The 18,685-nt window shown below is 38.9% G+C and overlaps 1 long non-coding RNA gene across 1 annotated transcript; it reads left to right on the top strand.

Annotated features, from left to right (window-relative positions):
- The first annotated feature begins 946 nt into the window (after window positions 1-946).
- On the top strand, window positions 947-13,758 carry LOC124527911 (uncharacterized). Its single transcript, XR_006966035.1, has 4 exons — window positions 947-998; window positions 7,326-7,395; window positions 12,568-12,702; window positions 13,719-13,758. It is a non-coding gene; the product is annotated as an uncharacterized LOC124527911 (long non-coding RNA).
- Window positions 13,759-18,685: the final 4,927 nt, after the last annotated feature.

Below are 18,685 nucleotides of genomic sequence, written 5' to 3'. Positions count from 1 at the left end.
CCTGGAGCCTGTTTCAGATTCTGTGTCTCCCTCTCTCTGACCCTCCCCCGTTCATGCTCTGTCTCTCTCTGTCTCAAAAATAAATAAACGTTAAAAAAAATTTAAAATAAAAAAGGGCAAGTTATTTGAATAAAATCTTCACAAAGAAATATTACAAATGTCAATAAGCAAATGAAAATGTACTCAATGTCAATAGTCACCTGGAAAATGCAAATTGAAACCACAACGAGAGGATTTACAATACAAACCACAGTGTAAACCACCATGCAATCATTGCTAAGGTAAAATAGACAACTCTGAAATTATCTAATTTTGAAGAGGATTTTGACTAATAGGGACGCTCATACATTGTTTGTATGTAAAATGGTACAACCACTTTGGAAAACTGATGGTTCTTCGTAAAGTTAAACAGACTTCTTCCCTATGAGCCAACAATTCCATATTGGGTATTTACCCAGGGGAAATAAAAACGTGATCACAAGAAGTTTCATGAATGCCATAGCAGAATTATTCATAATGATCACAAACTGGAAAAAATATTTCCTCAGTAGAAAAGTGGATAAATGGTATATTCATAGACTAGAACACTAATAAATTAAGTACAAAACAGCAATACATACAACACCATACAACTCCAAAAGTATCATATCAAATGAAAGAAGCCAGACTCATGTGATTATATTTTTGTGAATTTCCAGAACAGTGGTTACCTCTGAAGCAAATTGGAAAATTTTGAAGATTGTGTTTTTTGAGTAGATACATATTAGTGTTACGCTCTTTTTTGAAATGTAGCTTTTCACATTATAAATTGGCCTTTATTTGACTCGTTTAATATATTTTTTTTTTACTTAATTCTACCTCAAGATATTATTCTTGGCATTATTTTGTATTGCTTTGCATATCTTTGTTTATTCTTCAATATTTAACTTTACCAAATCCCTCTGTTTCAGGTATGACAAAGAATTGGGTTTTGCTATATAAGCAATCTGAATTTTTTAGTAAGTGATTTAAGCGCATTTACATTTACTTACTGATATTTTGGTTTCAGTTTGCTATCTTGTCTATTTTCTGTATGGCTCAACATTTCAATTGAAAATTATTTCAATTAAGTGTCCTTTTAAACCTTTTCTGTTGATAATTCTTTTGGTATTTAGGAAATTTTGACTCTTCAATCTAGTAGTTTTATTTGCACTATTTTTTAAATTTCTTTTTAATGTTTATTTATTTTTGAGACAGAGACAGAGTGTGAGCAGGGGGAGGGGCAGAGAGAGAGGGAGACACAAAATCCAAAGCAGGCTCCAGGCTCTGAGCTGTCAGCACAGAGCCCAATGAGGGGCTCGAACCCACGAACTGTGAGATCATGACCTGAGCCAAAGTTGGACGCTTGACTGACTGAACCACCCAGGAGCCCCTTATTTACACTATTTTTTTATATTACTCTTAATCTTCTCTTCTTTTAGATACTATTTGTTGATTTTCTACCACAAATGAGACTAAAGTTACTCTCTACCTTCTAAATTTGATCTCTAGCATTATTTTAGTGTTAATCTTTACTTCCTAAATTACTTAAGCTTCAACCACCTTATTTATTATTCTAAATATACTGTTGAGTCTTAGATATATTTCAAGTCTTCAATACACTTGAACCTTCTACTACTTCAGTTGTTAGCTTCAGGTAATATAATTAATTCATCTGTGGTAATCCACAGGCTTATTTCATTGTCCACTATTCCTAACTTGTAAGGTTGTGTTGATATTAATGTCTGAACATGTGAAAACTACTATTATTTTTCACCCTTTTCCCTGTCTTTCAACCTTAGTTCCACCAACTTAAATATTTGCCAAACTTTCTACAAACATTTTGTTTGAAGCTCATTCTTTGGTAGATTTGTCACAAAGCGATTAGGGAATGATACTCCTTGAGGTCTTCCATATTTTTAGTTGCTTGTCTGTGGCTTTTATGTTGAAGACAAGTTTGGCTGTCCATAAAATTCTTCTCACATTTTTTCTTCTTTAACATCTTTTTAAAAGTTGCTACATGCTTTTTCTAACATAAATGTTGCTTTGAAGGATCCTCATGCTAATTTGATAGTTGTTATAAATGATTTTGACTTCTTGTCTGTAAACTAAAGGGAATACCCCCCCCATTATTAAAAAAAATAGTAATTTTGGCTTAGAATATGGCCTACGGCCGGGGGTCTGAGTGGCTCAGTCAGTTAAGTGTCCAACTCTTGGTTTTGGCTCAGGTCATGATTTCATGGTTTGTGGGTTTGAGCCCCCACATCAGACTCCACTCCAATGTTGCAGAGCCTACCTGAGATTCTCTCTCTCCCTCTCTCTCTCTGCCCATCTCTCTGCTCTCTCTCTCTCTCTTTCTCTCTCTCTCAAAAATAACCTTAAAAAAAATAGAATATGGCCCAAGGCTGATCATTTCTGGTCAATTTTCCCAGATACACAGTGTGATTTGCTCTTTACTATTCTATTTCAGGAAATATTTTCCAATCATGTTTTTAAGTATTTTTCTTTTTCCATTACTTTGGTTTTCTTCTTTGAAGATTTCCAAGATATATATGTGGTTTTCTCACTTTACATCTTCAATGTCTATCACATTTTCTTTATCAGTTTCCTATGGTAGCTATAACAATTTTTTTTTTAAATATTTGTTACCACAAATTTTATGAATTAAAACTACACAAATGTATTGTCTTAGAGTTCTGGAAGTCAGAGGTCAAGGTTGGTTGGTTTGTGTTCTATCTGGAAGCTATAAAAGAGAATCTATTTCCTTGCCTTTTCCAGCCTCTGGAAGCTGTCTGGATTCTATGGCTCATGGTCCCGCATCCCTGTGACTTCTGTTTCTGTTGTCACACATCCTCTGACTCTGACTATTACCTCAGTCCTATAATTACCTTTGCGATTGTATTGTACCCATCTGAGTAATCCAGGATAATCTCCCCATTTCGACATCCTGAATTTAATCACACCTGCAGAATCCTTTTACTAGGCAAGGCAATATTTTCACAGGTTTCTAGGATTAGGTTGGTAGGAGGCATTTTTCTGTCTCCTGCACACACATTTCTCAAGTCCTTTTTAAAAATAGTTGACTTTATTTCTGTTTGATTTCCCCCTCGATTTTCTTCTTTCTTATTCCTATTTCCCTGTGTCTTTATAGTGTCTCTTTACTCCTGTGTTCTTCTTACTTAGTGTTCTTATATACTTTGTTTTCTTAATTCTTTACTGGTATCTATTCTGAGCTTTTCTATTTCTCATTTGTGGTGTTCTTATCAAGGCGTTAATTGTTGTCTACTATTGAAACATTACATTGCAGCCTTTATCTGCTGTGACCTCATTTTTCTGGTGAGATCTCATTGTTTATCTTAATTTGTTAAGGTCTCATTTATCTTTTGATTGTAATGATTTTGTACGATGTTAGAAAGAGTTTCTGTTCATGTTATTCCCCATGTTTGAATGAGGAACAAAATAAGATGAGATTTCCTGGGATATTAGGAGAAGAGCCAGCCAGGGTGGCTTTCTCTGAATCACAGTCTAAGAATTTCTTTCTGTTTTTACCAGCAAAGATTAAATATATACCCTCTCTGTTAGCCACTTGTTTGTTTCGCACAGCTATGTCTGGTTTAGAAAGATTTTGTGCTTCTTGTCCCTGAGGTCCATAGGCCTTGTTTTCCAAAATACTTCATATTTCTTGGGTTTTCCTTTCTCTGAGTCCCTCAAAAATCCCTCCCTCCCACTGCCCACCTCTCTCTCTTTGATTCACATGATTCTTTCCTTGCTCAATTTGGTTGTTTCCAGCAGAATGAGGCACTGTCTTTCTGGAGGAGGGAAGTTTTTTCTGGATATTTGTGGAGTTTTATTGAATCCTCACATCCATTTTAGTTTTTTCCACCTGTGTGGCTTTGGCACTTACCTGCAACTCTGAGCCAGTGAGGACTTTTCTTCTCTCTCTTTTATTTTTTTCTATTTTTTAAATGTTTATTTAGTTTTTGAGAGAGAGAGAGATAGAGACAGAGCACAAGCAGGGGAGGGGCAGAGACAGAGAGGGAGACACAGAATCCAAAACAGGCTCCAGGATCTAAGCTGTCAGCCCAGAGCCCAAAGCAGGTCTTGAGCTGGAGAACAGTGAGATCATGACCTGAGCTGTAGTAGGACGCTTAAATGACTGAGCCACCCAGGCTCCCCGGGACTTTTCTTAATTTCATGTATTGTTCCCATCTTTCCCATCCCACATTTCCCCTCGGGATACATCCTTCCCTTTTGGGGAACGTATGTATCTATGACTTTTAAGCTATTTAGTTGTCTTGAGCTTCTTGCTCCTTTTACACAGCTATCTTGTGCCTTCCAGCCACCGCTGTGGGCTGGCTTGTTCCCAGCTTCTGTCCATTTTCTGGGTCTCTCATCCCCATTGTCTTTAGTTGTACTGGTGTTTCTTTTTTTTTTATTTTTTTTATTTAAAAAAAAATTTTTTTTTCAACGTTTATTTATTTTTGGGACAGCGAGAGACAGAGCATGAACGGGGGAGGGGCAGAGAGAGAGGGAGACACAGAATCGGAAACAGGCTCCAGGCTCCGAGCCATCAGCCCAGAGCCTGACGCGGGGCTCGAACTCACGGACCGCGAGATCGTGACCTGGCTGAAGTCGGACGCTTAACCGACTGCGCCACCCAGGCGCCCCTGTACTGGTGTTTCTATCCAGTTTTCTGGAGGTGTTTGGGAAGTTTAAAGCAGCTGCACGGCCGACACCATGTCACGGAAAATCCTGAGGAGCAGTTCCAAGAGAACCACTATAGTTACTGTGTTGCATAGAGTTACTAGACTCTCAGAGAACGATAAGGACGCAGGGAGAGTAATTTCTCGACCACTGCAGTAACCCACGTGATAGATGAAGATCACTTGGGTGGTGATTATCAAAGTTCAGCTCTGGATGTTTTCTGAAGGCAGAGCCGTGAGATCCACTGATAGGTTGGATATTGGGTGTTAAAAAGAGGAGGTCGGATATTTTGAGGGATGTAGTTGTCATTGACTGGGATGGAGAAATCGTGGCTACAGCGGACTGAGTGTCATATTAGTCAGGTTAGGGCTACTCTATGCTGCAGTAATAAGCCTTGAACTCTCCATTTCTTCCATAATGATTAACATGGTAACAAGCGGACTTCCTTCATCCTGTAGCCCTGCCATCAGGAGTATTTTACCTTCACTTCCGTCCGAGTTAGGGGGAAGAGAGGACCACACAGGGTGGTGACAGGTGCTGTTGCCTGCCCTTTTCTTTTCCTCGCTGCCTTTCCTTTTCTTCCACTGCTTCTTTTCCTCCTCCTTCTCCATTTCATTTTCTTTTTGTTCCCTAGCATCGAAAGTGCCATCCATCACTTCTCTTCACATCGTATTTGCCAAAACTCAGTTACACGGACCCAACACAAATGCAGATGAGCTGCAAGATTCATTTGCTGCCCACGTGATTTTTCTTTCAGTGAATTCCTGTTTGAACACTTTTCTGTGTGCTCACTGTTTTTTGTGTAGAAATTCTTTATACACTCTAGTAATTTTTTTGTATGCTCTACATGTTTCAAATGTCTCCACAGTCCATTGCTTGCTTTTTAACCTTGTTTATAGTTACTTTTGTCATATGAGATATATTAATTTTGTAGTGTATTTTTCTTTATGATTTGAGCTTTCTACATCCTGTTTAAGAAATTTCTTCTCAGGGGTACCTGGGTCGCTCAGTTGGTTGAGTGTCCAACTCTTGATTTGGGCTCAGGCCATGATCCCAGGTTTGTGGGACTGAGCCCTGGGTCAGGCTCTATGCTGAGCATGGAGCCTGCTTAAGATTCTCTCTCTTTATCTCTGCCCCTCTCCCCCACTCCCACTCTTCTCTCTTTCTCTCTAAAAAAAAAAAAATCTTCTGGTCTTGATATCCTAAAGATACTCTCTTATATTTCTTTCAAAGAGTTTTTAAGTATTTACTTTGCTTTTTTTATACTTGCTTATTTAAATTCATTAGGTATCATATTATTTATTTTTCTACCTGACCTAATTTGTGATGCCACTTCTGTCATATATGAAGTTTCCCTTTATGTGCATATTTACTTCTTTGTTTGTCGGTTGGTTCTTATTGTTTCCAAAGCTATCTCCACTGATATACTTGTTTAGTTGCCATAGTTTCAAAATAACCCCCGATTCCTCATTTTTTTGTTTATCCTTTAATTTCTTGGTTGTTTTCATATGTCGACTTTTAAATATGCATTCAAATGCAAATCAAATGCTTGTCAATTTTTAGCAAAAACCTTATTGGTACATTGACTTTAATTACACTGATTTATAGACAAATTTGGAGAGACGTGAAATATATGCCATATTGGATCTTCTCTTTTAGGACATTTGTATATCTTTCTGTTTGTATTTTCTCCTTATAAGTGTTATTCATTATTAATTTGGTTATTCCTAGTCTACTTGTACATTTATTTCTATTGGAACTAGACTTTTTTATTTCATATTTTGTTTTTAGATTCCAATATTTATAGGACCATTATTTTAAATATATCTTTTTAATGTTTACTATTTTTGAGAGAGAGACAGAGACAGAGTGCGAGACAAGGGAGAGGCGCAGAGAGAGGGAGACACAGAATCCAAAGCAGGCTCTAGGCTCTGAGCTGTCAGCACAGCCCCGATGCGGGGCTTGACCTAACAAGACTGCAAGATCATGACCTGAGCCGAAGTCAGCAGCTTAACCGACTGAGACACCCAGGTGCCCCTACAGGACCATTATTTTATTGTGTATGTTGTGTATGCATGTATCTACTTGCTGAACTGTTAAAAATTTTAATATTTTATCCAAAGTATTTATTTTTTGGTAAAGAATATAATTTTTGCTAATAACTTCTTTATTAAGTTACTTTTTGTAAATAAACAACTTAGAAAAGTGCCTGATACAGTAAGGGCTTAATAAGTGTTAGATATATTGTAGGATTTTTTTGTTACTTTTTTTTTTTTGGTACACAAATGTATTATCTGCAAACAATGACACATTTTTCTGTTTTACTTCATATTTATATTTCATTTGTTTTTTCTTTTCATTGTGTTAGCTTGGAGCATCATAAGTGATAGTGGAAATGCACATATATTTCAATATGAGATGACTTTTGCTACCATGGCTGGAAAATTCTTTTATCTGGTTAAGGGAATCACCTTTTATTTCTTGTTGTTAAGAGCTTTGAAACAATCATGAATACAAGCTGATTTTTATAGAATGTTACTTTGCATCTATTGAAATAATGTTTCTCTTCCTTTGGTATGTTAATATACAACTTTCACTTCGAGACACTGTAGTGCAGGAAGATACCCTCAAGCAGGGGGGAGCGGAGCTGGAATTCGTGTTGTGTGAGCCTGTGTAAGTTCTCTCCCTGGTTCACCCCTTTGGCTTTTCAACATTCACCTCTCCCCATCTTTTGATATTTAAAGTTCCACATAACCTCATAGTAACTTCAAAGTGCTGCTGTCTAACATAATGGATCCATTCCTGCACAGACGAAAACAACCTTCTCTCTGAAAGCAATAGCATAAAGTCTCATCAGTTTCTGCATCAACTTCTGATTTATGTTCATTCTTCTTTTAGTTCGTAACTCAGTAGCATCTTGATAGCCTATAATCTCTGCACTAAGATATCATTACCCACACGTCCTGTATAATATCACTGGTGAGAGTGGAGAGTGGAAAGAAAAAACAGAATCCGATACAAATACAAATATAATAGCACGATGCAAAAATGTGGGTGATCACTAGCCCTCGTTTATAAACCTGTTCACAAGGTCATATATGATGTATAATAATTTCTTTCTTAACTGCTCGTTTTACATGTCCTTTGCTTTTTTTTTTTTAAACTTTTTTTTCAACGTTTATTTATTTTTGGGACAGAGAGAGACAGAGCATGAACGGGGGAGGGGCAGAGAGAGAGGGAGACACAGAATCGGAAACAGGCTCCAGGCTCTGAGCCATCAGCCCAGAGCCCGACGCGGGGCTCGAACTCCCGGACCGCGAGATCGTGACCTGGCTGAAGTCGGACGCTTAACCGACTGCGCCACCCAGGCGCCCCAGCATGTCCTTTGCTTTTAACCGATACCCTCACTGGATGGTTTCTTTAGTTGAAGGGTGACTTGAACTTTGTTCCTGGGAGATTGAACTCTTGATGATCCTGCTTGTACTAGGTTGCTGAATTATTTCTTTCTCTTGTTCAACCACGTGGGGGTGCAATAGGAGGGATCCAGCAGGATTCCCTAAATAAAATGCATACTTCTCCTTGTCCCCAACCATACATCAGCACTCTGATCTCCCTCTGATAGTAAGAATCACACACCTGAGACCACACAACAATGAATATGTTGCTCGAAATTTTTCCCACTCGGAGGATGAGTTTTCATTCCCGCTGTCCTTCAGGACCACCTTTAGTGGAAAACGTAGAGCCATAATAATCCAATTTTGTGTGACGTCAGGATATCGTGAGGAACCATCTGTAAACCAGGCTTAGGGTTTTTCCTTCTCAGTTTTCAAGTCAGAGGGAATTCTGAATGAGACCCAGGTGTTTGCTGAGCCTAAGTGATGTGTAGCAGAACAGGCATCCTGGGATGTGAATCCCCCGCCATGTTACTAACTGTGTCCTCGGGACCTGCCTATGCCTGATAAAGTATAGACCTCTTCTGCTTGGCATGTCTGTTGGGCATGACTTTCTTCAGCTGGTGGGTCAGATGTCACTCACTTGATGATGTTCTGCTCGGGTCTCTTGATTACTTGGTGTCCCATATTCATGTGGTCAGTCTCTATCAGAGCTTAGCAGCAAGCCCCAAACTGTTTCTCAAAAAGTGAACAGTTACTTGTTAGGAGGGGCATGGTTTTACCCATTGTGATTTTTACATTTAAGGCCTACGGTAAGACTGGTTCAGCAATCTGTTCAGTCACAGATAATCTGAGTACTGTCAGATCCATGACTGCCGTAGGTTAAAGATGGCTGTATATTTTTTTACTACACTTCCTGAAAAGTGTTCTAATCCTTTACCCTTGAATCTGTAACTTGCTTGATCAATAACCTATGACGGAAGTGACACACAGCCTACTCTGAGCTTTGCCTCTTGGAGGCCTCACAGATTCTACTTGGAACCCTGAGCAGGCATGCATGAAATTTGGCCACCCCAGATCTGCCATGCTGTGGGGGAAGCTCAGGCTACATAGAATGATTCTATAAAGAGGCCGCACGGAGAGATGGCCTGGCGAGTCCTCAGATGTTCTAATCCCCCAGCCATTCCAGGCATGTCAGCTTAGGCCTGGACATTGAAGAAGAGAGATGCGTTATCTCTATGGAGTCCTGCTCAAATTTTCCATGTGTGAGTTAAATAAACGATCGCTGTGATTGTACAAATTTGACTTGGGATGGTTGGTTATGCCATAATAGGTTAATGGACAATGACGCGTAAAGACCATTTAGAAGCCTGACCAGAAGCCTGACCCAGCTGAATCCAGTTCTAGGGTTTTCATCTGCACTGACCCCACTCCACATGGCCAGCTCTATGGGTTACTTGGCAAACGTAGCAGGGAAGGCCACCAAATTGCAGTGCCTGTTTCTTCCAAAGTCCAAAGAGGCCACCAACGGTTGTGACTCTCTTAGTGGTAGGAGATAAAAGATAAAAGCAGCATGTATTGCATTTTGGACCCAAAAGAAGTATTGCAAACATTGGATACCTAGAAACCTGTGGTGGCAGATCCCTAAATTTTCCTAGACTTCATCATGTATCGTCTGGCATGCATATCTCTTTCTGAGCTATTGAGGGGGTATATGCTTCTTCCTCCCATCAGCTGATGTCATAACTAGAGAGGACCACGGTGATTTTCATAGCCATTATGTTGTTACTATTTAATGTTAATTCAGCCTTCACTAAGGATAGAGGTCTAGGACAATTCCCTTTTCTGAACTAAATCCAGAGGGAAGCCTGAGGCAGCACAGCTTTTAATTCAATTTATTTATTTATTTATTTTTAGCCTCTCCAGCTCAGCCTCCTGAACACACAGTCTCATTGTTTTTTAAAATTTAAAATTTTTTAGTTTTTTTCTTAATTTAATTCTAGGGTCGCCTGGGTGGCTCCGTTGGTTAAGTATACGACTTCGGCTCCGGTCATGATCTCACGGTTTGTGAGTTTGAGCCCCGCGTCGGGCTCTGTGCTGACAGCTCAGAGCCTGGAGCCTGCTTCGGATTCTGTGTCTCCCTCATTCTCTGCCTCTCCCCTACTCATGCTCTGTCTCCCTCTCCCTCTCTCAAAAAAATAAACATGAAAATTTTTTAAAAATTTAATTCCAGTATATCTACCATACAGGGTTATACTAATTTCAGGTGTACACTATTAATTCCATTTTTAATGATTACCAGGCATTTGTTTAGTGTTCCCTGGGCCATTCTTCTCTGAGTTTTGAGGTCACCGACTCTGCTAGAGGATCAGATTAATAAGGTTTTGTTAAAACCGCAGCCTTATTTTAACTCTGCACTGAAGAATTAAGAGAGCCGTTTATGCTCAATGGAGATGCAAGAATCTGAAAAAAGTTATGTTGAGACACCATGAAGAGCTGAGAAACCTGCCGCTGTGACTAAGCAACCATCTCAAGCGAGAATCACCACGAAGACCAACGTGAGATTTTCCTTTTGGGTCCCAGGAAGTCTGAATTCCTAGTGGAAGTATCACATTTCCTGTCCTGATGGGAAAGGAGCGTTGACACATTTTTCATTTATATTTATATTTATTATTATTATTATTTTAGAGAGTCATTGCAAGAGCGGGGAAGGGGCAGAGAGAGAGATAATCTTTTTTTTTTTTAATGTTTGTGTGTGTGTGTGTGTGAGAGAGAGAGAGAGAGAGAGAGAGGAGAGAGAGAGAGGAGAGAGAGACAGGAGAGCATGCGCACAAGCGGGGGAGGGCAGAGAGGAGACAGAGAATCCGAAGCAGGTTCCGAGCCATCACCGCAGAGCATGAGGGGCTGGACCCCCACCAACCCTGACCTGAGCAGAAGTCTGAGGCTTGACCAACTGAGCCACACAGCTGCCCCAAGAGAGTGAATCTTAAGCAGGTTCCATGCTCATTGTAGCCCAACGCAAGGCTCAATCCTACACCCTGGGATCGTGACCTGAGCTGAAATCAAGAGTTGGATGCTCAGCCGACTGAGCCACCCGGGAGCCACTTTATTTATATTTTAAAGAGGGGGGGGTTCTTTCCAAGAAGCTGGAGAAGCTGGATGAAAACAGATCCTTGAATAGTAGGTCCAGGAGTATTTATATGAAATATCAAATAATAAAATTAAATAAGATACAGTAAAAGATATAGCTTAGCACATTCATTACCACTCATGTTGTATCTAAAAAACCCCAACAATACATTTAGGTACATTCCTGTTCAATATACCTATGCCCATTTATCAAGAGAAGATACAAGTATCTGTGTATGATGGATGCTTAGAAACAGCATTATTCTGACTTTCTTTATGGCCAGTGAGAACTCCAGGAGATGTCCTATGATTGATAAAAAAAAAAAAATCCAAGCACTCCTCTTTGCAGAGAATGGTTTAGACATTTAGCAGTCAGCCCACTCCTTATCACAGCCACTTGCTGTCAGATATGCTTTTGAAGGATGTGGTGTGTGTGTGTGTGTGTGTGTGCACGCATAACCACACATTTCTTACGATTTCTCCGATACCCACCGCACTTGGCTGAGGAGCAGAATCCCTTTATCACTTAAACGCTTTCTTCTTTGCAGCTAGCAGGCAGTAAATTATGAAGAGCTCTTGCTTGAGAGGTTCCTGCTTTTGCTCTGCAGGGCTTGTGGTCACACTTCACAGAAAGAATTGAGATGGAGCTTCCTGACTGCGAACACCCTTTCCTGAGTGTCAGTTAGAGGTCAATTAGGTGTTACAGTTCTCCTGGGCACAGTTAGGTACATTCCACTCTGCTTCATGCGCTCAGACTTTAAAAGAACCCAAAGAGCTGGTTGTAGATTGTTTTGTCATTCCTTTTGGTGGATGAGGTCCCTCAGATCCAGACGTGATTTAACCATTTCTTTTAGGCAAACATTACTCAAAGTTCATGTTTTTTTGTGGTTCTTTATTTACATTGTTGTTAATGAGACCATACCTGTTATCCAGGGACTCAAAAGTTTGCGTAGCCTCAAGACATCTTTCTCCTCTTTTGTAGAAATAAGCCTGGTTGACACAAAATCACGATGCTTGTCCCTATTTTATTCTTTAGGTCACCTATTTACGCTTATTTTTTTTTCTTTATGGTGAATGTGCTCTCAGTTACTTCCCCTTATTCCTTGAAGAATTGTTCGTCAAGGGCATTATTAAGATCCCCTGGACAAGGAATGTTTACAACCTACTGATAACTGATTATGTTTTAGACTATTCTGTTAGCAGTTAAGACTCCTCGCCCCTTTATTGAAGTTAGAGCTGTTCAAGAATCCCTCCCGCTATTACTCCAGTGACTTGTGTGTGAGTGTGTTTTGGAAAATGAGATTTTTCTCTGTGTGTTTTGCAGGATTAGTATCAGTTTGATCCTCCAGAAGGAGACAGAAATGAAGCAGCCCACTCCTGTTTCCGTATCGCAGACATACATCCTTTTCACATCTTCAGCCTGTCTATTTCCATGCTTCTGAGTGGGAGAGGTTTGTTGGTGAGCATGTCTGTGGGAAACAGATAAGAGAAAAAAACTTAAAGTGGCGATCCTTTGTCTAAGTGACGCTCATTTTAAGAAGAAAAAACAGAACAGCTTCCATTGCTCCTTATTTTAGACTGTTTCTTAAACTGAAGTATAGGTGACACCAAAAGTTATGCTAGTTACATAGTGATTTGACAACTCCATACATTAATTCTAGAACATTTAATAGAGGGGCGCCTGGGTGGCGCAGTCGGTTAGGCGTCCGACTTCAGCCAGGTCACGATCTCGCGGTCCGTGAGTTCGAGCCCCGCGTCGGGCTCTGGGCTGATGGCTCAGAGCCTGGAGCCTGTTTCCGATTCTGTGTCTCCCTCTCTCTCTGCCCCTCCCCCGTTCATGCTCTGTCTCTCTCTGTCCCAAAAATAAATAAAAAAAACGTTAAAAAAAAAATTTAGAACATTTAATAGAATGATATTGAAAGGAGAAATATTTGTGTAAGTCTTTGAACTATTGAATATAATTTAGTCATAGTGTATTTATACATGAGTTATTTTTCTCTCTATACTAGTATGAATTATTAAATTAGGAAATACCAAACTGACATATACTTTTATGAAGAATAAATTATGAAAATAAAAAATTCTTTGGAAGGAGTTTTACCTATTAGGAACAGGTAATCTGCATGTCAAACAATGTACAGAATTTAATACATTTAATGCTTTAAAACCACTGGATGTCTAACTTATGGCTTAATTACCAACTACTATACATATCATACTTTTAGAGCACTGCACTTATGTTTAAAGTATGATAATTAATTCTTGTCATGTCCAACAGCTCTTAAAAATTAAATGCCAAGTTTTACACTTTGAGAAGAATAAAATAATAATATGAAAACAGGCACGAGCTTGAACAAGGACTAAATATTAAGATAGACAAATGTTTTTATTTGTATCTTACAGAGTTATGTGGATCAGATGATATTCATAAGGTATTTTTTATATTTTTTTAATGTTTATTTATTTTTGAGACAGAGAGAGACAGAGCATGAACGGGGGAGGGTCAGAGAGAGAGGGAGACACAGAATTGGAAACAGGCTCCAGGCTCTGAGCAGTCAGCACAGAGCCCGACGTGGGGCTCGAACTCACGGACGGCGAGATCGTGACCTGAGCCGAAGTCGGACGCTTAACCCACTGAGCCACCCAGGTGCCCCCCGTAAGGTATTTTAAAGCAGAGCTACATTTTTAATAAGCAGGCATGTACTTGATCAAGAAGGCAATACACAGAGAAAGTAATTTATATAATCTTTTAAAGAGTCTCTCATAGAACTAGAAGAGTGTTTTAGATTATTTAAATTAGATGAATAAGAAGTTTTTATTAAATTGCTTAGCAGGGGCACCCGGGTGGTTCAATCTGTTAAGCATCTGACTCTTGATCTCGGCTCAGGTCATGATTTCCAGGTTCGTAAGATCAAGCCCCCAGTTGGGCTCTGCACTGACAGCATGGGGCCTGCTTGGGATTCTCTCCTTCCCTCTCTCCCTACCATCCCCTGCTCTCTTTCGTTAAAAAAATAGAGCTTTGTAATATCTGGACATTGATTGTATTCTCTGCTGCTACCAGTTTGGTTTGGAATGCTCCATGAATATTTGCACACCTAGAAAAATTAAAACAGGGGCCCCTGGGTGGCTCAGTCTGTTAAGCCTCTGAATCTTAATTTTGGCTTAGGTCATGATCTCATGGTATGTGAGTTTGAACCCTGAATGGAGTTACGTGTTGACGCCATGGGGCCTGCTTGGGATTCTCTGTCTCCCTCTCTCTCTGCCCCTCCCCTGCTTTCTTTCTATCTCTCTGTCTCTAAAAATAAATAAATAAACATCAAGAAATATTAAAATCATACATTTTCATCAAAATATTGTTGAATTTAGCTCTAGAATGTATTACAAATGGAAAAAAATGCAAATAAATTTATTCTTTCCTATAAAGAAAATTTAAAAAATTGATCTAAGGATACAAAGTTTTAAAGATCACTTTAGAAAATAAAAGACCCGAAATGAGCATTTAGAAACAGAAATGCTAACACTTTTACTTAATGTGGCCTTTACAAATAAATCAGCATTAGTCATTAGGGAATTGCAGATCAAAATCATAATGAAACACTACACCAAATAGGATGAGTAAATAATAGTAAATAAATAAACTAACAAGCATTGATAAGTATATAAAGAAATTGGAACCCACATACATTGTTAATGGGAATAAAAAATGAGGCAGCCACTATGGAAACATTTGATGGTTCCTCAAAAAGTTAAATATAGAATTATCAAATGACCCAGCAATTCCACTTGTGTGTATATACCCCAAAGATTTGAAAACAAGGGCTCAGAAACTCGTATGACAACATAATTTGCAGCATTATTCACAAAAGCCAGAAGGTGGAAACAGGCCAAGTGTCTCTTAATAGATGAATGGGTAAACAAAATTTTAGTACATACATAGGGTGGAATATTATCCAGTCATAAAAATGAATGAAATTTTGATACATTCTGCAACATGGGTGAATCTTGGAAACATTATACTAAGTGAAATAAACCAGACCCAAAATGACAAAATATTATCTGATTCCATTTATATGAAATATCTAGATTGGGCAACTGCATAGAGACAGAAAGTAGATTAGAAGTTACTAGGGGTTGGAGGAGGAAAGCATAGGGATTATTGTTTAATGAGTACTATATGGAGTGACAGAAAAGTTCTGGGAACAGTAGATAGTGGTGATGGTTACACAACATTGTGAAAGTAATTAATGCCACTGAACTGTACGTTTAAAAATGGTTAGAATGGCAAATATTATGCTATATTTTACTACTATATATATGCACATATGTATATTCTACCTTTATGTTTACAATGTTTCTGTAAATGTTAATTTTTATTTACTATTTATTTATTTTTAATTTTTTTATGTTTATTTATTTTTGAGAGAGAGACAGTGTGAGCCAGGGAGGGGCAGAGAGAGAGGGAGAAACAGAATCTGAAACAGTCTCCAGGCTCTGAGCTGTCAACACAGAGCCTGACAGGAGGCTCGAACCCACAAACTGTGAGATCATGATCTGAGCCAGTCATCAGTTGGACACCTAACCAACTGAACCACCTAGGCACCTCACTGTAAATGTTGATTTTTTTAACTTTATTTTTTATTTTTTAAAATTTACATCCAAATTAGTTAGTATATACTGAAGCAATGATTTCAGTAGATTCCTTAATGCCCCTTACCAATTTAGCCCATCCCCCCCACCCACAACTCCTCCAGCAACCCTGTTTGTTCTCCATATTTATGTCTCTTCTGTTTTGTCCCCCTCCCTGTTTTTATATTATTTTTGTTTCCCTTCCCTTATGTTCATCTGTTTTGTCTCTTAAAGTCCTCATATGAGTGAAGTCATATGATATTTGTCTTTCTCTGACTGACTAATTTCACTTAACATAATACCCTCCGGTTCCATCCATGTAGTTGCAAATGGCAAGATTTCATTCTTTATGATTGCCGAGTAATACTCCATTGTGTATGTATGTGTGTGTGTGTGTGTGTGTGTGTGTATATATATATACACACACACACACACACCACATTTTCTTTATCCATTCATTCATTGATGGACATTTGGGCTCTTTCCATACTTTGGCTATTGTTGATAGTGCTGCTATAAACATGGGGGTGCATGTATCACTTCGAAACAGCACACCTGTATCCCTTGGATAAACACCTAATAGTGCAATTGCTGGGTCATAGGGTAGTTCTATTTTTAGTTTTTGAGGAACCTCCATACTGTTTTCCAGAGTGGCTGCACCAGTTTGCATTCCCACCAACAATGCAAAAGAGATCCTCTTTCTCTGCATCCTTGCCAAGATCTGTTGTTGTCTGAATTGTTAATGTTAGCCATTCTGACAGGTGTGAGGTGGTATCTCATTGTGGTTTTGATTTGTATTTTCCTGATGATGAGATGATGAATGATGTGGAGCATTTTTTCATGTGTCAGTTGGCCATTTGGATGTCTTCTTTGGAGAAGTGTCTATTCATGACTTTTGCCCATTTCTTCACTGGATTATTTGTTTTTTGGGTGTTGAGTTTGAGAAGTTATTTATAGAATTTGGATACCAACCCTTTATCTGATAGGTCATTTGCAAATATCTTCTCCCATTCCGTCAGTTGCCTTTTCACTTTGCTGATTGTTTCCTTTGCTGTGCAGAAGCCTTTTATTTTGATGAGGTCCCAATAGTTCATTTTGCTTTTGTTTCCCTTGCCTCTGGAGACATACTGAGTAAGAAACTGCTGCGGGCAAGATCAAAGAGGTTTTTGCCTGCTTTCTCCTCGAGGATTTTGATGGATTCCTATCTTACGTTGAGGTCTTTCATCCATTTTGAGTTTATTTTTGTGTCTGGTGTAAGAAAGTGGTCCAGGTTCATTCTTCTGCATGTCGCTGTCGAGTTTGCCCAGCACCACTTGCTGAAGAGACTGTCTTTATTCCATTGGATATTGTTTCCTGCTTTGTCAGAGATTAGTTGGCCATATGTTTGTGGGTCCAATTCTGGGTTCTCTATTCTGTTCCATTGATTTGAGTATCTATTCTTGTGCCAGTACCATACTGTCTTGATGATTACAGCTTTGTAGTATAGTTTAAAGTCTGGGATTGTGATGCCTCCTGGTTTGGTTTTCTTTTTGAAGACTACTTTGGTTATTTGGGGTCTTTTCTCGTTCCATACAAATTTTAGGATTGTTTGTGCTAACTCTGTGAAGAATGCTGGTGTTACTTTGATAGGGATCGCGTCGTATATGTAGATTGCTTTGGGTAGTATTGACATTTTAACAATATTTGTTCTTCCTATCCAGGAGCATGGAATCATTTTTCCATTTTTTTTGGTGTCTTCTTCAATTTCTTTCATAAGCTTTCTATAGTTTTCAGTGTATAGATTTTCCACCTCTTTGGTTAGATTTATTCCTAGGTATTTTATGGTTTTTTTGTGCAACTGTAAATGGGATCGATTCCTTGATTTCTCTTTCTGTTGCTTCATTGTTGGTGTATAGGAACGCAACCGATTTCTGTGCACTGATTTTATATCCTGCAACTTTGCTGAATTCATGAATCAGTTCTAGCAGTTTTTTGGTGGAATCTTTTGGGTTTTCCATAGAGTATCATGTCATCTGTGAAGAGTGAAAGTTTGACCTCCTCCTGGCCGATTTGGATGGCTTTTATTTCTTTGTGCTGCCTGATTGCAGAGGCTAAGACTTCCAGTACTATGTTGAATAACAGTGACGAGAGTGGACATCCCTGTCTTGTTCCTGACCTTAGGGGGAAAGCTCTCAGTTTTTCCCCATTGAGGATATGATATTAGCATTGGGTCACTCATATATGGCTGTTATCATCTCGAGGTATGCTCCTTCTATCCTTACGTTCTTGAGGGTTTTTATCAAGAAAGGATGCTGTATTTTGTCAAATGCTTTCTCTGCATCTTTTGAGAGGATCATATAGTTCTTGTCCTTTCTTTTATTGATGTGATGAATCACGTTAATTGTTTTGGGGATATTGAACCAGCCCTGCATCCCAGGTATAAATCCCACTTGGTCGTGGTGAATAATTTTTTTTAATGTATTGTTGGAGCCGGTTGGCTAATATCTTGTTGAGGATTTTTGCATCCATGTTCATTGGGGAAATTTGTCTATAGTTCTCCTTTTTTAGTGGAGTTTCTGTCTGGTTTTGGAATCAAGGTAATGCTGGCTTCATAGAAAGAGTTTGGAAGTTTTCCTTCCATTTCTATTTTTTGGAACAGCTTCAAGAGAATAAGTGATAACTCTTCCTTAAATGTTTGGTAGAATTCCCCTGGAAAGCCATCTGGCCCTGAACTCTTGTCTTTTGGCAGATTTTTGATTACTAATTCGATTTCCTTACAGGTTATGGGTCTGTTCAAATATTCTGTTTCTTCCTGTTTCAGTTTTGGTAGTGCATAT

The sequence above is a fragment of the Lynx rufus genome, unplaced genomic scaffold (genome assembly GCF_022079265.1).
Source record: "Lynx rufus isolate CCGP_SWC_20201006 ecotype Redwood Valley unplaced genomic scaffold, mLynRuf1.p SCAF_6, whole genome shotgun sequence".
NCBI classification, from domain to species: Eukaryota; Metazoa; Chordata; class Mammalia; order Carnivora; family Felidae; genus Lynx; species Lynx rufus.
This window is presented reverse-complemented; position numbering and strand designations above follow the sequence as displayed.